This window comes from Haemaphysalis longicornis, unplaced genomic scaffold (assembly GCF_048455015.1).
Source record: "Haemaphysalis longicornis isolate Haplotype H1 unplaced genomic scaffold, Haemaphysalis longicornis Haplotype H1 scaffold_2, whole genome shotgun sequence".
NCBI lineage: Eukaryota > Metazoa > Arthropoda > Arachnida > Ixodida > Ixodidae > Haemaphysalis > Haemaphysalis longicornis.
Window position 1 is genome coordinate 221,307,861 of NW_027526295.1, and position 12,335 is coordinate 221,320,195.

Consider the following 12,335-nt stretch of genomic DNA (forward strand, 5'->3'; position numbering starts at 1 on the left):
CAAGCCGTTCCACTCAATGTGAAAGCTATCGTACGTTCAGGGCAGTGATTCGCCATAATGGGCTGCAGCGCCCTTATCCGCTCACTGCTGCCACCCAATGCATTTCTTATTTCCCGCCTTCGCTTTGCTCTCGCGCCCCCTGCCTTAAACTGCGCAAGCGGGAGTGCTGTTCTTTTTGCGCTTGCTTAAATTTCGTATGCTGGAGCGGTTTTGGGCCACTTCGAACGCGTAATTTTTTGCTTGCGTGGCTGGAGCCTTTCTGCGCCATTTCGAACGCGCCATTTTTTTTTGTTGTTGTTGTTGTTGCACGGCTGCAGCCTTTCTGCATAATTTCGAACGCGTTTTTTGCTCCCTATCGTAAAAACCAACCCAACAAGCGTTCCTAACTAAATGAACGTGGGGCTGCCGGTTATATACACAGATTTCGCCTCAAATGTATCTGCAGTTTTCTTTGCGGTAAATAACGGGGAGATGTATGACAAGCGCCAGCGGTTCACGACGCTTGAACGGTTATGACTATTTAAACCGCGTGGTTTTCGAAGCCTCAGCGCCACTCCCGGCCGCCGGGACAGAAGGCTCTACTTGGGTCCGTTATCTCGCTGCGCCGCCTTATTCCGGCAGTCGCATCGACCGTTAGCGAGCTAAGACGACAAGGTGTGCCCATAAAATGCTGTGCACTTAAGGAATAAATATCCATCCATTCCCGATCAGCAAGTAAGCACCCCCGGAAACCGCTCAAGTCAGCGGCCTCAGCGAAAGCGCCCAGCACAACGGACACCGTCGGCCACGCCGCTTCCCCCTGAGGATATTAAGATCGTCCTCCGCCCGCGTGGCGGATTGGCCCTAACTTCCGTCGCTCAAGCCACCCTCGCGGATGCTATCCAAGCCCAGGCAGGAATTGCACCAAACAGGGAAGACCAAATACGACCCCAGTACGTTGCTAACTATGTCATCGTTAGCACGCCCTCGGAGGAACGCGCCCACAGGTACGCAAGCATTGCCGCCCTCACGCTTAGAGGGAACCTGTATGAAATCTCCACACACGTGGCCGCCCCATCCAACACGGTCACAGGAGTCATCTTTAATATTCCTGAGGATGATAGCCCCCAACAAGTGCACGACAGCATATGCACTTACAACCCGGAGCTCCCCATTCTGGACGCCAAGCGCATGAACTCATCCAACATGGCCCAGATATTATTCGACGGCCAAAAAGTCCCCTTCTGGATCCGATACCGCTCAACGTTATACCGCTGCAAGCCTTTTCGTCGAAAGACTGAAGCGTGTCTTGCTTGCTGGTCCCCCGGTCATCGACAGGACGTGTGCCCCAAAGCCCGTGATGCCCCTCGCTGCCCTCGCTGTGGGGCCCCCAATCCCGCTGATTCTCATCCGTGCACCCCGAAGTGCATTGTCTGCGAAGGGACCCATATCACTGGCTCCGCCGACTGCCCACGCCGATACCAACCGCGGCGACGTGCACCCACCTACGCTCAGATTGCCTCGGCGGGACAGTCCTTGAATGACACTCAAGACCAGAAAAAGCAACAAACTCGTCCGCCCGTGCCTCCGGATGGACTGTTCCGACGGCTCGATAAATCGGCAGGACCCGAGACCCGTGCACACACGGGAGTACCACTGAAACCCCCTCCGAGACAAGGACAAGTGCCGGCCGCTCCGGACTCACAGGTGAGCTGCCCCGTCGCTCCCGCCCACTGCTCATCTAACTCTCCACCTCTTTCCCTTGTCTCGCCCGCAGACATACTTAAAGAGCTTAACGCGATACGGGCTGAAATCTCCCTCCTTAGAGAAGAAAATGCGGCTCTCCGCAAGGAGAACGAAGCCCTGAAAGCGCGTGATTCCGCCCTGCAGGACACTCCCTCTTTTCCCACTCCTCCCCCTCCCAAACGTAAGGCGGTGTCGGACGACTCCATTCCTGACGCAGTCCTTCCATCCCCTGAGGAATCAGTTAGACAGCAAATCTCTCAGGTTAAGGCTTCCTGCAAGCAGGCGTTAGCAGAACAGAAAGCAGAATACTTGAGCATTCATGAGACAATTCAAGCCAGCATGACAAACTTGCATGCCAACATCGAAGCCCTGCGCTGCGAACTCCACTCCAGCATACGTGATCTAGTGAACAACATCAACTCTCTCACTGGCCCTAACCAGATTCCAATTCCCAACTATGGCCCAACCGCTCAGTAACAACATTGGGTCCACTCGGGTCTGGCAGTGGAATTGCAGGGGGTTCCGTCCTAAACGGCATGCCTTGCAACTCCTCATACAGGCAGCCGAATCTCCCCCTATGGTTATAGCCTTACAAGAAGTAGGTACCATGGCTAAGCTCCCTGGTTACAGGGCTTTTCAGGGCACGGATAACACTGCAACAGCAGTCCTAGTCCACCGCAATATCCCCGCTGAACGGATGCAATTTGATAGTATCCCCATTCCCCACGATTTAGTGGTTCTCTACCCACGTAAACGGGAGGCTGAGCGGCTATATATTCTGAACTTATACAGCAGCCCTCGTTCAACAGCGCATACTTTTAACCACTTGTTTCTTCTCACCAAGCAAACAGTAGGCTCACACGCTCTTCTTATTGTGGGCGACTTTAATGCGCCTCACACGGCCTGGGGATACCCTCACTGCACGCGCAAGGGTAGGCTCCTCTGGGATCACATCCAAGCACATCGGCTTGCTATAGTATCGGATCCGACGATTCCAACACGAATTGGCAACAGTGTACAAAGAGACTCATCTCCAGATCTCACCTTCATTTATCATGTCACGGACGCATGCTGGTCCAACACCAATGACACATTAGGTAGTGACCACTTCATTCTTCAAACTGATGTCATTTTAAAACACCCCCTGCGCTCCCATCCGCGTCAGACGCATCTGGCAGATTGGAACGAATTCCGAGAGGTGCGGCAAGCCCACGCCCCTCCAGAGATCACCCCTTCGGGTCTCGAACAGTGGGTGAACCAACTTCTTACTGATGCCCGAAGCACGCGCACTCCAGTGGATCCCGATATCCCATCCGACACGGTAGACACCCATCTGCAACACCTACAGAATGCCTTCCGTAGCATCCAGCGCAGGTGGAGGAAAAATAAACGCAACAGAAAATTAAGACTGAAAATGGCTAAGCTAAATACTGAAATAGAAAACTATTCTGTCCAACTTGCTGAGAGTCAATGGCACGAAATTTGCAATAACATGAAAGGAAACCTTGGCATGAGGAGAACGTGGTCCCTCTTAAGACACCTCTTAGACCCCGCTCGCGCAAAAACAGAACAGGGTCATCGGCTCACAGCCATCGTACAAAAGTTCCCGGGTACTAATCAGCAACTAATCAATAGAGTTTGCTCCTTATATCTTCCTTCAGGAGACGCTCAGCAGCTTCCATCATAGCAAGGAGCACCAAATAATGATCTAGATGCCGCCATCACGGAGGCAGAAGTGCGCAGTGCTCTTCTGGCTATCCGCCCAGGATCCGCACCGGGTCCGGATGGAGTGACCAATAAAATGCTCCGAAACCTTGATGATCCTTCAATCTCGGCTCTTACGGAATACTTCAATTATTTTTGGGAACGCGGTACATTCCCTTCCGAATGGAAACACGCTAAGGTCAAGCTCATCCCGAAACCTGGAAAGCCCCTTACCATTGATCATCTCCGACCCATTTCTCTCACATCATGCATTGGTAAGGTCCTGGAGCACATTATTCTCGCCCGCCTAACGCTCCATCTCAATTCCACTAACGTTCTTCCACACTCGATGATTGGTTTCCGCCCCGGACTCTGCACTCAGGACGTCCTTCTGCAACTTTCCCGCGAGATTATCACCCCTCCATCCCGACTAGACACTGCTGCTATTCTGGCGCTGGATCTCACCAAGGCATTCGACCGGGTTACCCACGCCGCCATCCTGCGTGGCGTAAAATTAATATCTCCTGGAGAGCGTATGTACAACTACGTGCGTAGCTTCCTAACATCTCGTACAGCGTTCATTCAAATAGGGGACCTTCAATCTGATACACTAACTCTTCCTTCCATAGGGACTCCACAAGGGGCCGTTTTATCGCCTCTATTATTCAATTTGGCTCTCCTCAATATCCCAAAGAAACTTGAGACAATTCCGCACCTTCACTATAGCCTATACGCGGACGATATTACGCTGTGGGTCACTGGTGGTAGCGATGCACTCATTGAAGAAACATTACAGCAAGGTGCACGCCTCGTGAATGAGGAAGCACATTTGGTGGGCCTGGAGTGCTCTCCCGCAAAATCGGAGCTTCTCCTCTTACCAGCCAAATCGACCTCTCAAAATTCTCCTGACATCAAAATTTACCTGAATGAACATTTGATCCCAGAGGTGCGCACCCTCAAGGTCCTCGGTCTCGTCATTCAGCATAATCGTAGTAACACTAAATATATCTCGCAGTTAAGCTCCCATGTTAATTAAACAATTGGGCTCATCCGACGAATTACCGGACGCCACCATGGTCTTAAGGAGATGGAGAGAATCAGGCTTATCCAGGCCTTCATCATCAGTCGTGTAACATATTCTCTCCCATACCTGCGTGTATCGAATGCAGAAATGACCAAAATTAACTGTCTTATCAGAAAGGCCTACAAAGCTGCGCTACAAATTCCTCTGAGTACATCCACTGCCAGATTTGAGCGTCTCGGGGTTCATAATACCGCCCAAGAATTGGTCGAGGCGCATCATATCAATCAGCTCCGTCGTCTCTCAACTACTCCCACTGGCCAACATATACTGATGCGTCTTGGTATCGGGGCCCCAGTCTGTTCTGAATTAGCTATCCCCATCCCGCGGTCTATCCGTGACTGCCTCCGTGTCCGTCCTATTCCGAGGAACATGCACCCCACCTACCACAGAGGTAGAAGGGAGCAACGGGCGCGGGCGCTCACCAAGAAACTCCCCATTAAACCCGACATCCTATATGTTGATGCGGCAGAATACCGCCACCTCGACGCATTTGCCCTCGCAGTAGTTAACAGCCCGAATGACCCCCCTGCTAACTCCCTAACTGTCCGCACCACTATCCCGGCAGCGGCAGAGAAGGCGGCAATAGCGCTCGCACTAACGACTCGGCCGTCACCCACAATTATAATCACGGATTCGAAAGCGGCCATTCAAAACTTCGCCCGTGGGTACATATCGCCCGTGGCGGCCAAAATTCTCCTTCAAAATCCCCCGACCTCCCTGGTAGACATCGTCTGGACCCCGGCGCACACCGGCTTGGGTGGAAATGAGGCAGCACACAACACAGCACGAGGACTTACTATCCGTGCCGGTGCCAGCCTCGTTCCCTACCACGGCGCCAGGTCAGCCAGGGATCACCTAATCACGTACCATGATATCACTGCGCATTACCGCCTCGCTCGCCGTCAATACCCTCCTGCCCACCCTGAACTGACCAACGATCAGGAGCGCTTCTGGCGACTCCTGCAGACGCACTCTTTGGCCTGCCGAGCACTTCTGCACCGAATTCACCCCTCGCAATTCCCATCGCCAAATTGTCCACTCTGCGGGGACCTAGCCACGTTGGTTCATTCCATGTGGGCCTGTCCTCAAGACCCCTTTCCACCCGTAGTTAATGAAGAGCAGTGGGAGGGAGCGCTGGGCAGCTCGGACCCAGAGGTCCAGATACTTCTGGTCACCCGTGCTGCCAACGTCGCTGCCGGCCTCAAACCGGCGGCCACACCGCTTCCGTAAACCAGCCTAAGGCTCAATAAAGTGATTCCTCCTCCTCCTCCATTTCATAGCGTTACTTAAGTCGGTTCTTTTCTGGGTTTTCTTGTTTCATTCCTGAAAACCAGCGCTCATAAACCATTTAGCGTTTTCCTTGCGTTTACTTCAGCGCTGTGTCTATAGCAGGGTGTCGAACCGGTATTTTTTCGGGATTGGTTCGGGTCCGGCGTACGAACCGGTTCAAACGGGCTCACATGGGTTCGGGAATAAACGCATAAGTTTTCTTTCTGCAATTTTTTTTTTTTTTTTGTGCGGTCGGATTTCGTTTTGCCGTCGCGTCGGTATAAAAACAAAGTCACAATACGGGTTTCTTTGTGTAAATGTTTTGTCTTGGCCATCTTAAAGGGACCCCGCAACACTTTTGGCAACTTTTCTCGAAATATTGAATGCTTGCAGGACGCAGTCCACCAACATATCCAGCACTTATGGGTCGCGAAGTACCTCAGCCTAAAATTACTGCTCTATACCCACCACATAACTTAGAAACTTGCTAAAATATTCTTCTCTCTTTCCCAGTCTTCGCGTTCTTCGACCACTGGAATTGCGACATCACAGCGGTGTAGCGGCTATCTGCTGTTTTTTCTAAGTTGCAGCAAAAAACGCGTTTGATAGCCACTTTAAAAAGAAAGTCGCAAAATCAAAGCAGAAATGAAGGCGTATCCGGTGCGACGAGCAAATCACGCAGTGCCGCTCCGCGCTGGCAATAGCTATAGCTTTCTCAGTGCTTCCAGAAACGACGTAAAAAGGAAAAGCGTTCATAGAAAGTGTTGACGACTCCCCTTAACTGTACAATCCACTGCAAAATGTTTTCTATGGCAGGTCGACGATTACAACACTAACTGAAGGGAAAGAAAGGGTTCGCTTGGACACCTAAGGCTGCGTATGTGTGTGTGAGTGAAAGCATTAGTCTTTATGGCCACAAGTTTATTTTTATTAATTTGCTTTCATTCATTTTATAACTTTTTACTTTTATTCTTGGCTCATAAACCGGCAGTTTTATATCCTGCGGTTGTTTTCTTAAAGAAACAAAAGAATATTGGCTGACGGTTACAACACTCGCTAGTGCAAAAATTTGAGAATAGGGCGAACTGCGGTTTCCTCGGCGTACTCTGTCGTTATCGCGTAGCGCATCGCCGCCGACGAGCATGTCCCTCCCCCTTGCGCTCTCGCCATACTTTCACCTTCCGTTTTCCTGCTCGCTCTATCTTCGGTTGTCTCGTCATTCTCTCGATTACAACGAGGCTGATGCTGAGGGAGTGCGCGCAACCAAAGGAGCGGACGCTTAAGAGCTGCGCTCTAAAATATGGCTCCCGCTGTGCCACCTTGCGATCCACTCCCTTCGCCGATCAGTGACGGGCCACACCTCGTTTCCAAATAATGCATCCTTGCCTCTGGAAGGCAAACATGTAGCCTTCTGGCCAGCGGGCAGCACCCCGGTGCCTCGAACACCTCCTCCTAATCTCCCCCGTTGTGGCAATCTGGCCAGAATCTTCTGGCACCCGCCGCGGTGGCTCAGTGGCTAAGGCGTTGTGCTGCTGAGCACGAGGTCGCGGTTTTGATTCCCGACCACGGCGGCGCTTTTCTGGAGGAGGCGAAAAGCAAAAACGCCCGTGTGTACGAGACTTCCGCGCACCTTAAAGATACCCAGGTGGGCAAGATTAATCAGGAACCCTCCACTATACGCCTCATCGCCTGCCTTGCGTCGGCGCGTTAAATCCTACAATCAGTCAATCATCAATCAATCTTCTGGCAATGGGCAGCCTCCCTGCAGGATGTCAATTGCCCCGTACGTCCACTACACAGACGACCCGTCCTTCCACCGCCGTTTTTTGGTACCCTCGTGTGTCGCCGTGGAGCGGATTAGCTCCTCTTCCCCCCCGACGGCCGGCTCGTGACAAGCCACCCCTCGCCTCCAAATCTTCTGGCTGGCCGGCAGGCAGGCAGACAGATAAAATTTACTGGCAAGCAGGAAGCCTCTTTTTGGGGCAGGCAACTTATCTGGGTAGCAGACAGCCTGTGCGTCCGGCGTCTATTATGGTACCATCAAAACGTCCACGCACGCATGCGCGCACGTACACGAATTTTTGCACAATGAGGCAAAACTATTTGCATTGAAAATGAATTGGTTGGTCTGCTACGCTTTTACATACGCATAGTTTCATCGGCGTTTTACCTTTTAAACGAGGTCATTAACAGTGCCAGAAAGTCGAAAACTGTCCCTCGGCGGCGTCAGCCGCCCCCTTCCCCCCTTCCCCCGCCAAGCGTCGCAGGTGGCGTTTAAAGGGATGTCATTCTCCCCATCTTCACCCGCTAACAAACCGGCTAGAAGTAAGGGCTCATTGACTGACTGAATACAGGGAAGCACCGGCGATTGCAACTTGCTAATAACACTTCAGCGACAGGTGGCAGCGATTGGATTTCAGTACAGATAGTAGCTTAGTGGAGTCACAAGCAGCGGTAATGGTCGCTCGTAGAGAGAGAGAGAGAGAGAGAGAGATAGAGAGAGAGAGAATAAACTTTAATTAAATCAAGGAAACATTTCAAAGAGGCGTCCTCATTCAAGGATGACTTGAGTTTGGGCCGAGTCAACAGCCCTTTCGATCAGGCGCAGCTGATCTTTGAGGCCGGAGCTGGACAAGGGTCTTTCCCACCAGTTCTCCGTGGAAAGGTGGAGGCTTGGGGGGAGGGGGTCTAGGGTAGATTTGTCGCAGCTGCCCACTGGGTGTGTCAGGGTTCCAGGTTGTCCACAGACCCTGGGACCCTGAGGCCTCCATTTTCCCACAGGTGAAAATTGATTTTATTTATTTTCAGAATAAACAGGTAAGTACTGTCGTTGTTCTTAGTGTCAAACAAAATAGAGCACGAAATGGGACCCTCGTGTGAAGTTTTAGCGCGAACTCAGCAGCGATTCACTCACGAAATTTTTTTAGTGTTCTAATTTCGCCGTAACTCCCCGTATACTTGTGTGCCCTGTACCCTTGAATGAACATTAAATATGCGTGAGGCAATTATTTACTGACTTCAGTTCGAGATGTCATTCTTACGCTAGAAACAACATAACAGGGGAAAATGTGCATAAAGAGCAACATTGTATAGCATTGAGGTAGTCGTCACATAACTAATTTCCGGCTATTTTCTGCGCAACTAAATTTCGTGATTGGTCGAGAAGGAGAGCGCCGCAGTATTTACAAATACCAAGAACCCCAAAGATATTGTGGTTGGTACGACTCTGTAATCTACCTTAACCGACCCGCTAATTCCCCTAATCCAAATTAATCAATACACAAATCCCACTAATTCACATTAGCTCATCCGAATTAATCGACTTTTTTCCTTGCTCCCGTTAATTTTAAGTAAGAGAAGATTCATGATAATATGGAAATTATGTCGCATGCACTTTAAAAGTGAAAATGAGAAGGACCCACTTTTTTTTTTTTTCAATTCTCATGCTCTCTTAGAGCAGAAGGGACGCAACGGCACTGCACAAGAAAAGGTGCCGAGACGTAGAGAACTGGAAATGTTTTAGTCTCACTGCTGTTTGTATATAACTGCCCATTCAAACTAGAATAAGTGGAAGATATAAATTTATTGTTGATGGTGTTCCTGAAGGCCTTCACAAGGGGGCAGGGATGCATTCAAATTAACAACACAGTGAAAAGTTTACACAATATTAAACACCATGCAGATAGAAACCGCGAATAACAATCCATGATATGCTGCCTCGGAATGTACGTTCTAGCTTAACTTATTCTAAATGCAAAAGAAAATTGGGGGAGATGGCCAGTGTGTAACGCAAACTGATGGTATATATGGTCAACTTTAGATTAAATTGAGGTTAATAATAAGAAGAGAACATGATGGGTTATTGTGGGACTACTGACTTTGCTAAATATTTCGTGGTGCCGTCGGTCAAGTGGTAAAAATATCTCCAGACGCACGGTAGGGCACCGTAATCAAAATCTATAAATTAAAGTTTTGAGGCTCAGGAACCGGTTCGGAACGGTTCCTACGGTTCGTTCCGGTTCAGGTTCAGTTCCAAAATGGCGGAGAAAATACGATTCCACTTCAGTTCCGGTTCCGGGCGAATGCGAGTTCAGTTCCGGTTTTCGGTTCAGTTCCAGTTCCGGTTCGACACCTTCGTCTATAGTGCCGTCCGACATCATATAAATACTCCACTAAAATGACGTCCAGTCTCGGTATCTTGCGTAACGCCGTGTCCGACACTGCCTCGCACTCCCAAACGCCGGGATGCATTTATGTAACCTAACCCATCGCAACCTGGCTTGACCTGACGTAATATACCGTAATATATGCTGTAATCCAACCAATATAACCGATCATATAAAAAAACTCGAATACTAAATACGAAGACTTATCGAAACAGCAAAAAAAAAGCAATATACACAAGCGCCATACTAGAACTCCGGCCCTTTCGACCACGAACTTAGTACGAAACCGCTGCACCATCATACCAAGCGTTGTGCAACGCGCCAGTGCAGCGTTAAAAAAACGAAAACCGCAGGACAGAACTCTCGACACTGCGTTTCTTCAAAGACGTGCATTTGCGGTGCTGTGTTAAAAACGTGCCAACTAAGCCAAGCCCGGAAACGAGCTTCACACTTGTCGAAAACACAGAGCACAGAACAGGAGGTGAAAACTAAGGAGATCATAGAACGCGCAAAACCGGAAAGCTCACACACACGAGCGCTGTGATCTCTCTTCTTCTTCACCTCTGTTTTTTTTACTTTACAGTATTACGGGGTGTCCTTTCTCGATACACCAACCCACTGTATACTGAAAAGCTCCAGACGCCACGAACCGATCCGATAAGTGTCAAATAACTCAAAAGTTACTGCAAACAAAAATGCTCACCTTAAATGGCGTGTTGTGAGAGCTGCGATAATGCAGAATAAAGAAAAACTAAATGAAAACTGGAGGAGAGTTCTCCATTCTTATCGAGAACTCGCCTGTTCCGTTGTTTCCTGCTTTCTCCCAAGTGTAATCTCAGCTCTGCGTGTAAGAGCCTGACGTGTAAGCACTTCACTACTCTCGATCTTGCGTGCGTAAACACTGGGCCAGACTTTTTGCCAACCGCCTCGGGAACAGCTAGGCCGAGATAAGCTATAGCTCTGCAAAGGGTGGCTTCAGCTTCGAGGCCCTCGATTTACTTAAGTTATAGCGTGTTAGACCACACGTCGAAGACTTTCCTGAATTTCCTCAGCGTGATTACGGCTGGGTCCGTGCTTGGCGGCCTAATTCTTGGGATAAAGCGCCTGGTGCACATTTGGCCGCCTGTTTTTCCCTTTTAGGGGGAACTTGCACTCAAGGTGCTTCTTTAGAACATGGGATTTGAGCCTCGACATCCAGTACAAACGCAACCGTTAACTGTATTACAATGGGTATTGAAACAAGCCTCCTCAAATTTATAACTTATTGAGAAATAAGATCAGGAATTAAGGCTGAAAGCTTTGTTAGTTGACTTTACGTCTCTCAAAGCATTTCAGTGAGCCAGTAGGCCTGGGCTGAGAAGTATATGGACGAACAACCAGCCTGTGTCTGTGGTTCATTTGTGATTCGTTTGTCTTCGTTGCCTTCTTGAAAAAAAGTAACATCTCGTTATGGAGCATTGACCTCTCTTGAGCAAAAAAGGCGCGTTTTGTTGCCGATTTAAACCTCGAATTTGGTTGTGAGTTTACTGTGTTTTCTATGTCGTGAATATGCCAACAAAAAGGTTGAGTAAAATGGCGACAAACCAATAACTAATAACCGCAAGGCTGTTTCGATTCCCAGCGCTACTTCCATAAAAAGCAAGAACTTAAGGATCAGGTGATTGCTACTCCCCTCGCGACTAGCGACCTTGAGTTTCAGAAAGCAGTAGACAGGCGAAAGATATGTTTTTGATGAAAAATAAAAGGCTCCTGTCCACGCTGGGGTGCTCATTGGACTACGAAGCTGTAAACGGCACCCGCAACGATTACCCATGCGACGTCACTTGAATTCACACGCGCGGCTCTACAAAGCGTAAAACCAGAGACTCTGGCAGAGTCTCTGGCAGAGACTCTCCGTTTCGCGGGGCGGCGCCCGCGTAACCGGGTGACTGAACGTAGCAGCGACGGCAGAAGGTAAACGGAGAAAAGCGCCGCTGAAGGGTGAGAAGAAAGGCTGCACGCTCGGCTATGGCATCATATCTCTCACTGCCTCCACCTCACTCTTTTTTCATGAGCCGCCGCCAAAGAACGCCCTTCCCGCCATCCCCCTCCCCAGACTCTGTTCGGTTCACCGCTAATCCAAACCACGCGAACGCCATTATCATGCATTATGTGGCTTGCACTACACGCGAGGGCTTTGAATGAGCGCAGGTGGTAGACCCGCCGCTGTGCTTGTTGAGTACACCGTCTGTCTCCCCGTCTCCTTGTGTACGTGTAGCTTAGTCAGTAAGACGACGGGTCGGCGCTCCGTTTTTTTATTCGGGTCCAGGTTCGATTCCTGGCGGTGCCAGCAAGTTCTTTCATTTAGCCTGGCGTTTTCTGCTGACACGGACACGAAAATTTCCTTG